At 38.2% G+C, this 16,740-nt stretch overlaps 1 long non-coding RNA gene across 2 annotated transcripts in view; it reads left to right on the top strand.

Annotated features, from left to right (window-relative positions):
• Window positions 1-54: 54 nt before the first annotated feature.
• Window positions 55-16,740, top strand: part of LOC124154485 — a 139,234-nt gene continuing 122,548 nt past the window's right edge. For both annotated transcript variants that reach the window (XR_006863933.1, XR_006863932.1), the window contains exon 1: window positions 55-243. This is a non-coding gene — a long non-coding RNA (uncharacterized LOC124154485). The remainder of the gene's footprint in view (window positions 244-16,740) is intronic.

The following is a 16,740-nucleotide window of genomic DNA, read 5'->3' as shown; positions in this document are numbered from 1 at the left end:
GCTGAAGACGGCATTGAGCAGCTGTTCTTGATGGGAGGTAGGAAGTAGGGGTAGAGTTCTGGGTAGAATATTTGATACAGATAGCTGTGCAGTGTATCAGCCAGTTTCAACCTATCCTGGAGGCTGTCGCAATGTAGTTGCAACCGCGAAGTGAATCATCTGACCTCGTACTCCTACCATCTTTCAGTCGTTCTATCATTTGACATCCAGCAGACGTTGACCTTATCCCCCGCAGCGATCAGGGTGAGTAAATAATTTCCTCATTTTAACTTTATTTTGCGCAGACGTTTGTATCGATCATTTCCTTGGCACTTTCTTAATGATTTCGTCTATTTCGTTGGATAGTTTAATGCATTTTAATTTATGGTAAAACAATAATTAATCTGAAAAGTTCATTCTACGGAAAGAACAAAATTATTAGTTTTTTCCGCTTAATGTGTCAGAAATTTATGTCTTTAATGTATTCTCTTAATCGTAGACGTTTTGTGTACATTTGTGCCAGCTGATCGCCTCACCTTGACACTGCCCACTTTACATTTGGTACCGATCAATAAGGCTGTATCAGTGCGGGGTTATTATTGTACTGCGAGATTAATTTTAGATTTTATTCTTGCTGCGGTATTTGTCTACCTTCCCTGATCCCTTTGTTAGTGAAGAATCTGTGAAAATTTCATTGACGGTGTGAGGTGATGTTTTGGATGCACTTCAGACTCCTTTTTCGTGATTGCGTCGTATCGTTCGACTCCATCATCGCCCCCGATTTGTTTATAGAAATCGTATTTCTAGCCCCATCCCTGATACTGTGAAAAATACTGTTATCTTTTCGCTTGTACGTCTTTTATTTTGCATTAGTGTATGTGATTATGCGATAGATTTCTGTGTCTTGTGCTGTCACGGTATTGTTTGTGCTTAATTTTATTTAACATGCTGGAGTGTAGGTATAAGCGTCAAATCAGGTATAAATCATGGGGTGAATTTTAAAATTGAGAATCCGAGAATCCGTGTCTTTCATCAGGGTTTACGAAAAAAAATCCCGTTCGAGTTTTCCCGAGTCCACGATTTTTTAAAAAAGTGTCAGTTCTACGTGTGAGGACTGTATTTTCATATCTGGGCAGTACTGTGCCCATTACACTCACCATTTAGTTATCAATTATTTCTTGCAGTTAATTAATGGAGCCTAGGCCTTGGCCAGAAAAAAATATTCGAGAGATTGTGGTTCACTTGAAGGTGGGGTGAATTTTGGGAGGGGGGTGGGTCATTTGGAGGGGGTGCAGCCCCTGAAATTGCGAGGGATTTCTGCACCCCTTGACCACCCCCACTAGCTGCGTCATTGGGTTGAGCGGGGTCTCACACGAAGTCCTCGACTCTGAAGTCCCTGTGCGTTCCTCAGCTTGGCCGCAGGTCGCCTCAAAAGACCCAAATGGACTGATGAACCTCTGGCGCAAGTCCTGCGGTATATTTACAGATTGTGAGGACTTTTTTTGTATTTAATTTTCATTTATACGCCGAAGCGTAGGTATGCGCCTCGAATCAGGTTTTGATTGAGGGATGAATTTTGAAATGGATAATCGGGGATTCCACAGTTATTAGGGTTTCCGCCTCTCAGGCTCGTAGGCAGAAGGAGTTTAGGGGGTTTCGGCCCCCCTCCTTCACCGTGAAATATTTTTCCCAAGTTGCAATTACCCGTGATACATATGCTGAGGAGACCACTAGCCCAGAAGTAGGTACATGTGATTTTGCACCCCATATTTCGTTATTATCATGCATCATAATTTCTGCCGATAACCGACGATGAATTTTAACTTTCAACACTATGCAAACGAAATACAAAGCTGATTTAAGTAATTGACTGATTTCCCGATGCGTGCGAATTGGCAAAATAGATCAGTGTGGGCAACCTGCACGCCACCAAAACTCCCCCCCCCCCTTTGAAGCAAAAGTGCGTGCCACTTTGGTAATTAAAAAATACGAATCCGAAAAAAAATCTTTGAGCAGCTAGTGTTGAAAATCTTACAGTAAATTATTAAAAGTTTATGATTTAATGGGAATATTTGCGATCAAATGTAGATATTATCTCCATGTATCTAACCTTTTTTCTCTGCTTCACTCTTCAATATTTTGCGAAAGATATTTAAAATCTTCTGTCTCTAGACGTATTTCACCCTCTGTATATTTTTGCTTCTTTCATAGCAGGGCTATGTATTGCATTCTACTCTGGGGTGACACTCCCACGTTCGTTCTTCAGAAACGTGCCATGCTAAACCTGTCCTGTAGAGAATCATGCAGAGCCCACTTCATAACCAAAAAATTCCTATCATTTCCTCGTAGTCTATATAAAAAATTCGGTCTTTTTAATAAAAAAAATTAAACCTTGTTTATTACAGATCCAATCTCCATAATCATTTCACCCGCACTATAGTCATCAGAACCATCATCTCCCATCATTTAAATTAAACAGTATCTAATCCAACGGTATTAGGTTGTTTAATAACATGTCAGTTGTCCTCATAGAGGTTACCTCTATGGTTGTCCTCAAGCAATGCCATCTTAAGATAACTTAAGAAGGAAATGCCTCAAGTCATTAAAAGAGCATGTTGTGTTAAAACGCTATCTCTTGTATATCTCTCATATATCTTCTAACTCAGAACTGCTTCTGGAATAAATCATATGTAGGTATTTATTCTTTTATAAATGTAAAAATGTTTTGATCAACAATAATAATCGTGGAAGCTACATATTTCGCCGATAAACCTTTCAAAACAAAAGAACACGTAGTTTAAATCTTTCCTGAATAGAGCTGTACATGTATATATATTTGATGTTACTTTGAAGCAACATTGGGTTATAATGGGTAAAAGAATACAAATAGCCCTTCCTTCTTTTGTCTGTCAGCTGATAATCTTTTTATACATATCCATTTTTATTATATTAGGTATTATATTTTATGCATCCCAAGAATTTTATGTACCTATCCCTAAATTATTTTTATAATTTTAACGTGTCCTGCATTTGCTTCGGCAAGTAGTTGGACAATTTAAATTAAATAAATAAAAAATACTTTTACTCAAATATCGAGATTGTGAATTGGATTAAACCCCTTCCAGCCTTTCTGTTGCTTCCAGAGGTTTAGTAACTACTTACCCTTGACTCACCTCCCCAACTTCGACGCATTTTACTAAATGACCCCCCCCCCCCCCCCGCGATCCAGTGAATGAATTTCTGTAAAAATACATTTCTCGCAAGACAGTGTGCAGATCAGTAGTGGACATAGAAAAAACTCAAAGTGGGGGGGTGGGGCGCAAAAATATCTTGAGCCACCTTTACGTATATCGTAATAAAAAAAACTAATCAAGTCACATGCAATGTGTAAGAAATTTTTATTTAAACTGATTATACACGTACACAAGACAATACCTTCTTATGATGTAAAATTTGCAATTGTGGTTCTGCAATGTTCGGCAATGCGGGCGGGTCAACAGGGGATGGGCGCCATGTGTATGTGCCACTGGTGCAGAGTATAGTTCATAAATTTCGATCAAGTTCTTTCTTTCTCGTGAAATAGTCAGCGGAGATGAGGCTATGATAGGGTTTGGATCTCCAAGTGTTCACGTGAACTAGCAGTAGTTAATTAATAGAGCCTTTATTCTTCCCCTTTTTTCATCGCAGCCTTTTCCTCATCATCTCTGTATCGGCGTGCTGCGATGACTATTATTATCAATCATCCTAGTTGGTGGGTTGATAATCGTCTTGTGCTGCATTCCTAAGGGCGTATTCAGAATGTTTGGGGGAAGTTTCTAACGATTTGATCGTTGGGTCCTTCTTCCTTATAGAATGGTCCTCCAAGATCGTTGGAACATTAATTGCGTATGCTTGGTTTCGCTATTAGTAGGACCCGCCCGCCTTTGTGACGGTGCGGGATTCCTCGTCCCTTCCCTTCCTTCCCTATCCCCTCCCAGGAGGCGTCGCACAGTGGGCTAGAATCGAAAAAAGCTGGCCAAAAGTCGCTAGAGTCTAAATAATTGGTAAATTAACGAAACTTTTTACAAATTGTGTATTTTAAAAATACAATTGAACTTATTTAGGATTATGTAGGCCACAATATTGTTTAGATGGGCGATAACAATTAAAATAGGCTAATGTGATGCGGGAAGCAAACTCTACAGGGGCATGCCTACCTTCTGCTATGGAAATATCAAGGGAAAAATAGAATTTTTCTGCCGTTGAAGCTGTCAAATAGTTGTCCATAAGGTAAATTTTGAGTCCATAAGGTTAAATTTTGAGGTGAAACTTTTCTGGTATGTTTTTCCCGATATGTTCTGATCTTCTAACTTCCTCGTGTCGGGCTCCCAATGTCTCCTCGGAAAGCTGTCCAATAGGAAGAATTTCATGTTTCACAATTCCAGCTCCATGTATTAAAATTTTGTGAATAGTCCCCTCTCTATTTGCCAAGACCACATTATATAAATCTTGACTAGTCACTTTCGTTGTATCCATAACTGAGCACTTCGTCAAAATACCTTTTAAATTAGCATCTCCATTCAATCGATATTTTTCAATCAAAAAATCTATCACAACATTTTTTTTCTCTCGTGCCGTGGTACTTTTTTTCTCCACAATTTTGTCATGAAGCTGTAACCGCGTCACTTCTCTTCTCTCCATGGTTTCTAACAAATTTAGTATCAAACACTACTATATGAAATAAAAAAATATCAGGTAATCAGTTCCATCGACAGCCAAACTATCATCAGTCATACATGGGTAGCAAAAAAAAATTGCGGACTCCAACTAGGAATCCATTTTAAAAATGAAAATTTTGCTTACCATTAGCACTGCTTCTCACCACAATGGAGAGTAAAATCGTTTTCGATGGATGAGGAGTACACTTATTGCAGTCACAACGAAACGGAGGCGGGTGCAAGGAGGCTTTGCTTCCCAGGTACAACTATATCCTCCTTTGAAGTGCTTCTAACGTTGACAGATCAATCCAGTGTTATAACACAGCACAGTCACTTACAGTGGATGTTCACTCGACACTCTCTCTAGGACAACTGATGCATGTGGTAGGCAAAAACAACCGGAAAACCCCTAGGGACACTAACTGAGAATTCCATTTGTCGGAACAAGTGGCGGAAAGGGTCGGCAAGAGGCAAAAACGTGTAAAAAGCATAACTTGGGATAGCTACCGATGAATTAGGGGAAGTAGAAAAGAGTCATTACCGGCAAGGTTGTAAAACCAGCATTGTCGGGCCAGTAAGTACGGAGGGTCGCAAATCCTCAACCAGCCGGCGCGGGCGCCTGCCGCTGCACGTGCATGACCTTCCCTAAACCCTTCGACCGCAGCCTGCCCATGATGCTTGAGGGAAATCCGAAATTCTGGAAAAATCTTTTCAAAATCTGTAACTCTGCCCATAAATCTGCTGAGAAACCTCCCAATGACCTCCTAATCGTAGAATTGCCAGTCACCAATTTAGCAAGAAACTGTTATCTGCGCCAAGATGTACGTTGAATTTAGCCATTTATAGTATAATATGCAAAATGAAGGTGATTATTATTCATAAAATATGTATTCAAGTGACTAATGTCATTGAACAGGCATTCCGTCGTCTTTATGCACGGATATCATATCCTTTCCTCGCTTAGTCCCGCCGCCGTTTCGTGGCTGCCACAGTGGTCCGAGTGGCCGGGGTGGATTCACATAAATATGGTTGTTAAAATTAGGATCGCAAGTTATCGCAAAAACTGCATTCTGGACATTGTTCTATATGCTTTTGTCTATCTCACAGTATAAATAACTCCGTGTATTTCGATGTACATATAAACGATAATTACCGTTAAACATAAAATTTCATGGAAAATCAACACAGTTTTTGAAAAATTATAAAAATATTAATTAACGAGTAAAATCAAACAAAAACTGTCTCCATTCATTTAATGAAGATCAATTTTATGGATAAAAATACTTTGAAACCAATATTATTAACAACGACTCTGTAATGAAGCCACAAATTTAGCTATTTTCAACGGAAAAAATCAGGTCACTAAAATCTCTCTGACATGCTCTACTTTGACCAGCTGTAAAAATTATATTAACACATTCTATGCTCTGCATAGCACCCTATCTTAAAGAGTACATGCTTAATAATAAATATCAACTGTTTTTGGTTGATTTGCGCTAACTTCATTTTTCGACTTTTGGCCAGCTTTTTTCGGTTTTGGCCCACTGTTTGTTTGGCACGACGCGTCGTCGGGCTCCTATCGCGGCGGCGCCTCCTTCCTTGTTTCTTCCCGTCCTTCCCCTTCTGGGAGAAAAGCTCGCGCTTACAGACCGTGCAGCAGGAGTGTAACCTTGCGAGCCCGCCCTGGAGTCTAGTTTCCACTGTTTGGAGGAAGTTCATTTTGGTGGAGGGTTCGTTGAGGGGAGATGATTTGAAGTAGCTGAGACTCGACCTACCCCTTATTTATTTGCCATGCACAAAATTGGTTTATGACTTACTGGCATCGGGGGTCAGTCCACCAAAACCAAGAAAAGCTCTTGGGGGCCGTGGTCAAATATCTATTTTCGAGTGGTTCTCTTTAACACTTGCTGCAGGCTATAATATTGCACCATCTGAGGCCATTTGGGAAGGTTGTGGAAGATAGAATTGAGAGAAGCCCGGCGCGCCGCGGCGTCGGCATCAGACTGCTCTTAACGAAAGGCGCCGAGAGGACCACAGCTTAGCGTCCCATCCGACGGACGGAGTGTTGCGCTTGAATTGTCTTTGATACTCAAGCGGGGCCCGGGCAGTCTCTGGAAACAGTCTGCCACGACCGAGATTTGAACCCGAGTCCACGACCGAGATTTGAACCCAAGTCCACGGGATGGGAAGTTGACACCCTAGCCACTCAATCAACCCGATCCCCGCGGATCTTTCGCGGATCGAATTTCGTTGGAGGATTTAATTTTTATTTGTCCGGACACCCCTTTGCCACACGCCTATTGAAACGGCTTGCGGGGTAGTATATAGCAGGGGCGCGGCTAGGAATTGAGGCTTGGGGGGGTTTTAGGGTAACTACACTACTTACGGGAGTGGGGGTATTGCATACCCGCCAGGGTAAGCAGGAGTTGCGGTGACCGTCCTCCAGAATTTTTTTTAAAGAATAATGGTTCAAAATGGCGAGTTTTACGGCTTTCTAAGGGGTATTTGATAAATTCTAACTCTATTCTATAAGTAATACTGATCCAAATAAGTAAAATGGATTGAACTTAAAATTTCTCTGAGCTCTGAGGGGGGGGGGGATTTATCCCCCTAAATCTCGCTGCGCCACTGGTATATAGATGTGTGGGCACATTAAAGGAGGCCGAACGGAAATGATTGAAATAGAGTAAAAATGAAGTACACTACCTCATTTATAATTTTATAAGATAACCTTACATTGATCTTGCCTCTCCTCGGAGCATGCTCTGTAAAGGTAACTGATATCAGTGGCGGATTAAAAGAGCGCCTCCCCCTTAATCTGCCATTTTTTCAGGCGTAATTTTTAAGGTGGCTTTCCAATATAAGGGTTTATTTCACCAGCTAAATGGGATGTGTTTAAAAAATAATTGTTGAGTATCTAAAAGCCACTTGTGCACATTACACCATTGCGACGTTTAATAAGATTTTCCGGTTTCCCGTATTCACCCTCTCCTACAATTTATCATGGGGTCAGCAATATCAGCATGTGCTTGACGTATATAACAAAGGGAAAAAGGCTCTTTATTTCTTGACTCTACCCAAGAAAAATCTTCCTGTTTTACTAGAATTACGCTTGTTAGTTTTATTATATTCCCCATTTTTTATTTCTTTACATTTGTGACTTAACTAGTATTTTTGATCACTGTACTTAAAAAAAAAACTCCTGCGTAAGATTGATTTTTGACTGACGTAGATATGAACATTTGTCCAAGTTTTATATTATTAATGCCAAGTTTATTGATTTGGACTGGTTACCTCTTCATTGCCTAAGGAATTACTTCCCGGGATCATTTCTTTTCTCCATATTCCAAAACCAGATTCTGGCAATCTGTGCGAACTATTCAATCCCCGCAAAAGAGTTACGGCGATGTCCACCCGATCTAATTCTGACCTCCTTTAAACTCCTCAAGTCCGCACCAACACATATTTCAGCTCTTCTCCTATTGCCGCTTATAGATTCTGGAATGCTCTACCAATGAACATAAATTCATCACAACCCTTTCAATCCGATTAAAAAGTTTATACTTTTAGTTGAAGAACCGAATTTAAGTTGGCTCACCATTTTTCTCTTTCGGCGTTGTCAAACACTAAATTATCTTCATAATGATTTCTTTGACTTTAAAACTTTAATATTTTTGGTACTTCTGATAATCAATGTTTTTTTATGTTGTTGTCGCAATATTCCATTCTTGTAAGTATTCGTTATGATTTATTTGAAACCCTAAAAAAATATATTTTTTGTATCTGAGATGTTGAATATTTTGTTAACATGATAAATAATTGTTTCTGAGTAGCGTTCCATATCAAATTTCTTTTCTTTGCTCTGACAGGTCGCCCTAGAGAATTAATGAACAAATTAATGAAAAAACAATTACTGCCACTAATATTTGTAAGCTGTAGCAACTGCGTTGCCGGAATCTGTTTCGAACTTGTCCATACGAAGACGCCGAGTTTTCAGCCCGAACACTCAGTCCATAAATCACGGATCATGCGACGGATATTACAATAGAGTATTCTCAAGTTGGCCTGTAATATATTTTCACTCATAGTGCATTTAAGTGGGTTTACGAAATTTACCACCCGTGTCGCGAACTGGCAAAGCGATACGAATTTTACGGAAAAATGACTATAATCAGGGCTTCTAACCAAAATATGTTTTCATAGTTATGTGATCAAATGTTAATTTATTTAAATGAATATTTCTTTACTTAGGGCCAAAAATTCAAAACTATTTCCCATAAAAAATGAAAGAGGGTTGCAGCATGCATACGTTCCTTAATAATGTGAAACTTTGACTATTTACAATCGAAAATAATACGGGGATATCACATGGAGGTATTTTCAAACTGTAGACATTCCTTTTTTCATTTTGTTTTATTTAATTTCAATTCCATTGTTTTTATTCACTGTGTTATTACTTATGTATCACTACTTTATATTAGTTATGTATCATAAGTTCTATTTGTGCATCTAGAAGACTTTTTGTTATTAAAATACACTAAGTAGTACCATTGTTTTCTGAGGGTGATCCTACCATCAGAGACAAAAGCCTCTGAGTTCACTAGAAACTTTAACCTGATTTTGTATCTTTGTTACTTTAAAATGTTTAAGGAACAATAAAAATGTATTATTATTTATTAATAATTTTCCAATGCTATTATTTGAAATTGGAATTACTATTCTTTCAAATATTCTCAGTCACCGGTAGATTGTGTTCTATTTTATCTTGGTTATTTGGCGGGGGGAAAGGAGTCCTCGCGCTACATGCTACGAAGTGATCGGGAACCTTTGGGATCAACCCATTTGATCCGCTTTTATGTATGCAAATTGGATATCGTGCAGGACGGAAGGATTTTTATATGCGCTGCATGCGGATCGAACTGTCTGCATCGCTCGCGATTTTTATACGCGCTCATCGGAAAAGAAGTCTGCGGCTGTCAAGCACTCGCTGTAATGGAAGGAACAAAATCTCAATGAAACCAGATTCCGAGTTGGATTGGACGAAAAAAAATGCATTTATTTTATATTAAAACAAATATAGCGTTTAATATACGTGCGTGCATACATGATATACTCGTTGTTATTACTTGGTATCTATTTCCATATGTATAAATACCCTATGAACACTTGAAGGGTGTTTGGCAGGAGATGACCAATTTACCGGCCTGTAAAAGCATGCATACCACACCGCCATTAAAATATTACGCATAATAACGAAAAATACTTACACATTCATGCAAAGCCAAAACGTGGCAACGGTTAGTAACTCCTGTAGTAAATCCATGCCAGGTGAGGACAATTGAAAATAAAAACATGCAAAGAGTCTTTATAGCGATTGAGGCCATTGATTTTATTAATCGAGACTCCCTTTATATATTTAATAGTGCGGGGAAAGAATGACATTTCAAATCTCTCTGTTTAGCAGGGTATATCCTTTACTTCCTTCTCATTACCTACCTTAGTGCGACGGTAAATGAAGGATATTTTTCACCGTCCATGGTTTCACCGTTTAATGATCTTATTCTACCGGTCGAGGCAGGAGTGCAACTGTGCTTGGAGAATTTTTGAAACATTCCGGCCGTGTCCTCTCACATATTGGACTTCCCCATTCAGTTCACGATAAGGCTCACCGCCTTTTATTCTGTCTAAAAATTATATTCTCTTGCTCCCACGTCTACCAAGCATTCTTCCCTATAGCATGGGTTTTAACGGGGAAGAAATGTTACGATCCATGCTTGAAGGAAGAATGTTTCTTTGACGGGGGAGAAGAAGAATAGATTTTATGGGTAGAATCACTTTTAAAATTTCATAATTTTTCAAATTATGGTCACTATCACGTAATCGCTCATCAACATTATCAAGTTCTAATTGTAGTAGCTGAGGCAGCCTAGATGTAGTGGAAATGTATTTTAACGTTTATCTTTATTACATAAATTGTAATCGCAATTTTCCTGGGTAATTACCTACGAAGAAAATTCGGGAGCGACGACACGTACGATTGATTCACAAATAAAATCGCTCACAAATTGCAAACTCAATTGTCCTGGGTAATTAATTACTTACGAATAAAATTCGGGAGCGAAGATACGTACCATTGCTTCACAAATGAAATTAACACAATTTGCTAACACAATTCATGAGTATTCAGGACGAAAAATCGGGAGCGACGAAGCGTACGACCGAACACCGCTATTTTCAATACGTGACTCCTTATTTGTTTATTTTCGCGTCGTCAACGAGAATTGTTGTTAACCATTATTTGACTCGCATTGTTTTCTCCCGTCGTCAAGGAGAATTGTTATAGCATCTTGGCATAATAATAAAGGAATGGCATTTTCCGATACCGGTAAAACGGGGTGAATAGAAACAGTACTTCAATTTCATGTTTTTTTCTATTGAAACGAATCGGGGGTGAATGGAAACAGTTAAATATGGTATTTTTAATTTGTAATGGATAAATACAAATTTATTTCTCAACATAATGATTTAATTCAGTACATAAACAAGACAAGTTACATAACTGTAAGTAAACAAATTGAATAGGTAGACAATTACCGTATTTACTAGGTGTAATTATGATAAATAAATTGTGAGATCAGACCGGTCATCTTTGAAAACATTTTCTTGCGGGGTGAATAAAACACTAAAAATGAATCCGCCGCTATTTACCCATCAGCCAGCCGCTATTTCCCCATAGTTATGTAGGAAATAGATTATACATAAAAAAAAGAAGTTTCGTTTCTATTCACCCCAATGTTTCTTTTCACCCCGTTTTACGGTAATGTATTCAGCAATGTACGACGAGTGTCGACCATTAGGCCATTCTCTAGTGCGCTGTGAAAGTGTCAAGTTCTGGAGTTTTATTTATACTATTTAGATGAGTGGGGGTATGAAGAGAAAGGGGAAGATTCCCCAAGTGCACCTAACGACGCATCTCAACTCCTTCCTCAACCTTCCACTTACCACCTCCACTCATCCAAAAAGTATATATACAACTTCATAATTTGAAATTTTCGCAGTGTACTTTAGAATGACCTAACGGTCGAAACTCGTCGTACGTTACTCAATAAATTTGTGGGAAATTACCTCCCCTTTATTATTAAATCAATTATCCAAAATGTTGCTTTTTCTTTTTCTCAAAATTGAGAGTAACTTCCTTCAGTGTTGCTGTATGGGCTATACATACCATTTTTGATTGAAAATTTATACATCAGTTCGATTTCTGTTGGCTTTTAAAGATTTGCAGTGATGAGCTCCAAATTGATCACCCTCTTCAAGAGATGGGTGATGGAGTACAGTTCTCAAAACCACAAACCTCAGGCAAATAATTTGCCAAAGAGGGTTTCCCGGTGAATGAATTCTTCTTGGAAACCCGAGGAGAATTCATTCAAGTCATGCACCGGGAAAACTCAGATTCTTCATCAAGGTTACCCGGTGCTAAAAGGTGGATAAAAAAAACACGGTGTTGGCGTGGTATTACAGGTCGAATATCGGCACACAGGGGTATATGCATTGGAGGCTAAGGAATACTCAATTCTTTCCGCAAGGTTGTATTCATAGTGGAAGGCGTGATGATGCTGAGTGGGTGAGCATTGTAAGATGTCAATGTCCATTTTCGACCATCTACTTCGATTCAGAAGCGGGTAGAAAGAGCTAATGAATGTCGAAGAAAACGGTTGTCTGTGTCGTGCACATTGCAGCCATTTCAGAGGGGTAGGGATTAGTAAAATGCCCCCTTGGATGGTACTCGAAATCTGGTCTATTTATCTGAAAAGAGCAATCTTATGATGAGGTGGGTGACATCGAGATAATGTTTTTCGAATTCGCTCCAAAAATATTAAGTCCGTTCACAGTCCAATGTTCCCATTTGGGAATAGATTTTTAAAAATTCATGAAAATGATATTTCTTATCTGTGATTACTTTTATAGCTTTTGTCATGTAAATAAAGATTGGAAGTGATGTATGATCTTAGGTTTTTCCGGCGTATCAGTTGTAGAAAATTGTCTCGGGTTTTCCACCGGTTGATGTCGTCCATGTCTCCCGACGTTTCGATCCGCGACTTGCTGATCATCCTCAGGGAATCTTCCGAATGATTCATTGATTCATGATTCATTCGGAAGATCCCCTGAGGATGATCAGCAAGTCGCGGATCGAAACGTCGGGAGACATGGACGACATCAACCGGTGGAAAACCCGAGAAGCTTTTCTGCAAAAGATTGGAAGTATTTTTTAAAGTGCATCGCATGACTTGTGTATATATTGGTCGTTAATTATATCTTTTCAAATTTGGTTATTTTCATCACCTCTGTAGTGAGTATGCGGTTTATTCGATATTGTCTCCTACTCTCGCTCTCCAGTAACAAAGTCACATTTATTCAAAATATCAATACATGTATTACGTTGTTAAACTTAGTTTTTTGGTCAAGTGAATATTTATTTTTCAAGGGATAGCAAAATTTTGCGGCGTGTTCCCCTTTGGGAGCATGCTTGAAAACGCATTAAATTTTTTTTCGGCTTTTCTTTCATGATATCTCCTAATTATTCGTGAAATGAATAGGATATTCAAAAAATAATAAAAATCAATCGGTAAGTTATTTCGGTCTTTAAAGGGTCAATTAAATGCTGAGGTTTTTGTTTGTATACATTTATCCTTTGTAAAAGGTATACGGATTAACGAAAGAGTGGTTCTGTAGTATTTCTATACTTTCACAATCAATGAAAATTTTATCCTGCAAGTGTTCTTTTACGAAATATCGAGAATGCTCTAACATTGACGTTCTAGAACTCCGGTTATTTTTTAGATTTTGAAATGGTTTATATGTTGGATTCTTTCTTCAAATTCAAATGGATAGATCGAGTGAGTAATTCACCTCCTATCTAATTATTCAATCTATGTTTTATCACTGCTACGGTTGACGACTGTACGGACGAAAACAAGGCTACATTACAGGCCCTGAAAGAAATCTCTAAGCTTAAGGTAAGGTAAAAGAAATCTTGATATTCTCTAGAGCGGAGGAGACAAGCAACCTTGGGGAATAAAATATTTCTATTTTGAATCAATAGGTCAATAGCGATCGGCATCGTTCGCGTGCTTGTTCTATTTTGTTTCAGAGCACAGCCTGCCTTTACTTTTGGAAAGTGTCTTCCGCGACAATGCCGCTGAAACTAATCTAAAGAAAAGTAGTACTTTGGATGGAAGTAACCTGTGCTGCTGGTAGAAGCTGGCTAGAAAATTAGGGAAGAGGAAGGAGACTGCTATCGGAGCAGAAATTACTTGTCGTCGAGTTTGCGCTCGGTGCAGGTGGGCAGTCGATATTCATGGGCGGATTTAGGGGGGACAAAGCAGGGGGGCACATGCTTACTCCCCCAGACGCTAACAAAATAGACAAGATTTTTAATGCATTCCCGTTATCATTACGTTCGTTTTATTGTGTGTATTATGGAGCCTCAATCATTTAATTTCATATTAATAACTTTCACATTAAAATAAAGAGAGTATTTTTACAGTAATTATTGTATTTTGTTTTTAATCTTAAATGTGAAAAGAACTGTCATATACTTGTGACCCTCCAGGAAAAAATCCTGGATCCGCCCCTGACCATATGTATCATACGGAATAAACACTAGTATAGAAAGCCAATATTTTTAGACATTTAGAATTACATGATTTGCCAGCAATATCAAGCATAATGTTTCTCCTTTTCATACTTGCTTTATTAAGCATCGCAGATTGTCAAGTGTACCTTGAGCTTTCATGTACATGGGAGCCCATGAGCTTTTTAAATGAGTAAATTACTGTGTAGTGATACATCTTGAATATTGTTACCTTTTTCCTCTCCGTTGTAATTACGCTCGTTTTGTTTTGTGTGATCAGTGATAGATTTAAATGTATTTTTAGGGTAATTCAAAAGCTTTTCTTTCGCACGTAAATTCAGGTATCAATTGTTTTATCCCTAGTAGAATGGAAAAAGAAAATAGGCAACCGAAATAGTATGACGCCGAAGTCTGTAAATTTTTGAAATGATAGAGAGCATGTCATCCAAGTATAAAAAATAATCCGTACTGATCTATCCGCTATTGACCGCGAGTAAATAAAATATATAAGCCGTTCAAAGGAAGCATAAAATAAAATCATTGTAATTATTTTATAGGTAGCTGGTAGTACGTAGTTTTTAACCTCAAATACGAGAAGACCGTTTGCCAGTCAGACCCTGGTGACCCCCTCCCCCCAGAAAAAATCCTGGATCCGCCCTAGGTGATATTCCTATACAACCATGGGCGTACCCACGATCAAAACTAGGGGGGGGGGGCAGCCATGGTCATTCAAGTTGCAACATTTTAGTACAGAAAAGGTTAATGAAACCAAAATTGTAAGAAAAAGTACGACAGCTCTTTATTACTTTATGACATTATTTACTTATGAAAATAATGATTTATTTTAGTCCCATATCTTATACTTATGTCATTTTTCGTCTAAAGACGATTTGTTCAAAACTTTCATTTTGAAATAAATTTATTTTCGCTTCTAGAGGGGGGCAGCTGCCCTCTACGGCCCTCCGCTGGGTACGTCATGTTCACAACCTTGGTTGCTGAAAAAGACACTGTATTTGAATCTCCCTCTTCTCGTTCCTGAGAGTGAATATCGTCGGAAAGGAAACCAATTATATTGTGAAGCGGTTGTGGCTGCACTAATTTTGATGGGATACTTTTTTCTCCCATATTACATTTTTCAATAATTTCTTTTTACTGTAAAAGGTAGTTTTTTATATCAAATTCTCATTCTTATAGCCAGTATTTTTCGCGCCATTTATCAATACTTTAATGATTTTGCTACATAGTTTTAATAAATCAACGAAAATTGATTTTTGTTTGGCCGAAGTACGTTGCCCATTTAAGTAAAACTTATTACAGTTCCTTGTAACGTAATCGTGATTTTCATTTCTTATAACCTTTAAGTCCTTAAAGTATTTATTTCTCTCACAGTCTTTAATTATAACATGATTACACATGAATGTTTCTGAGAATTATTTTTTATTATATGGGTTGGAAACAACGTGTTCAGCATATCATTTCAATGGGTTCTTCTTCTGCATCCCATTATAATCGTCATGCATTTCCATTGAAACTTCTGTATTTTCTAAAAATTTTTCTTTACTTGTTTCAATGAGGATAGTGGCACATTAGTCGAAGTGAAGAGCTATTATTTTTTATACCTCAATGCAACTTGTGGAATGGACACGCTATCAGCTATTCTTGGTGAAATTCGATAAATACCTGTGAATTAATTGCTTAACTCACAAGAGTAATGCACATAGAATAGCTAAATCTCCAAAACTATAAAAGCGTAGGTGATAATCTGCTGCGAAAACTCGAGTGAACGGTCACATCAGAATTAAATGTTGATAAAAGAGAGAATCTCGCTTTCCACTAGGTGTGATATCCTGAATGAGAGAATAAAATTTGCATTAGTGATTTTAGAGATTGCAGAAAAGTTTGCATTGATGTTGAAATCGCTATCCTGAATAAGGAGGACGTGAATGACGATTAAGTTCAGTACTCGGGTGGCAATGTATATGAACAGAAAGGAGCAAGGTATGCGTTATGAGGTCTTATATCAGAGTAAGATGATGTTGAAGGAAAATTTAATGATACCAGGATAAACAGAGATCACAATGAAACAGTTGTTTATTGTAAAAATGCCGCGGGTGTGCAGAGCTTGAGAAGGCTTTTAACGGGGTCACACAGCGATTATACGGGAAAATGAGGGCAAAGTAGTGACAAAATCACATGTAAAAGCAAGGTAAGACAAGACGAGTCATATTAGCCGAGTCAATTAATTTAAAAAGTCTATTAACAACGACAAGGGTAATCTAATATGTGACCGTAGAAGCTACGATGTAGGTTTTTGTGTCAGGCCGGACTTATACGAGTTTATGATTCAGAGCAAGCTAATGACATCAAGTCAAAGTAGGCTTGCCCATTTGCTGGCGAATTTATTGTCCAGTAAAATGGAATTATATGAAT

Source organism: Ischnura elegans, chromosome 2 (genome assembly GCF_921293095.1).
Source record: "Ischnura elegans chromosome 2, ioIscEleg1.1, whole genome shotgun sequence".
NCBI lineage: Eukaryota > Metazoa > Arthropoda > Insecta > Odonata > Coenagrionidae > Ischnura > Ischnura elegans.
The sequence above is the reverse complement of the archived record's forward strand: the minus strand, read 5'-3'. Positions and strand labels throughout refer to the sequence as shown.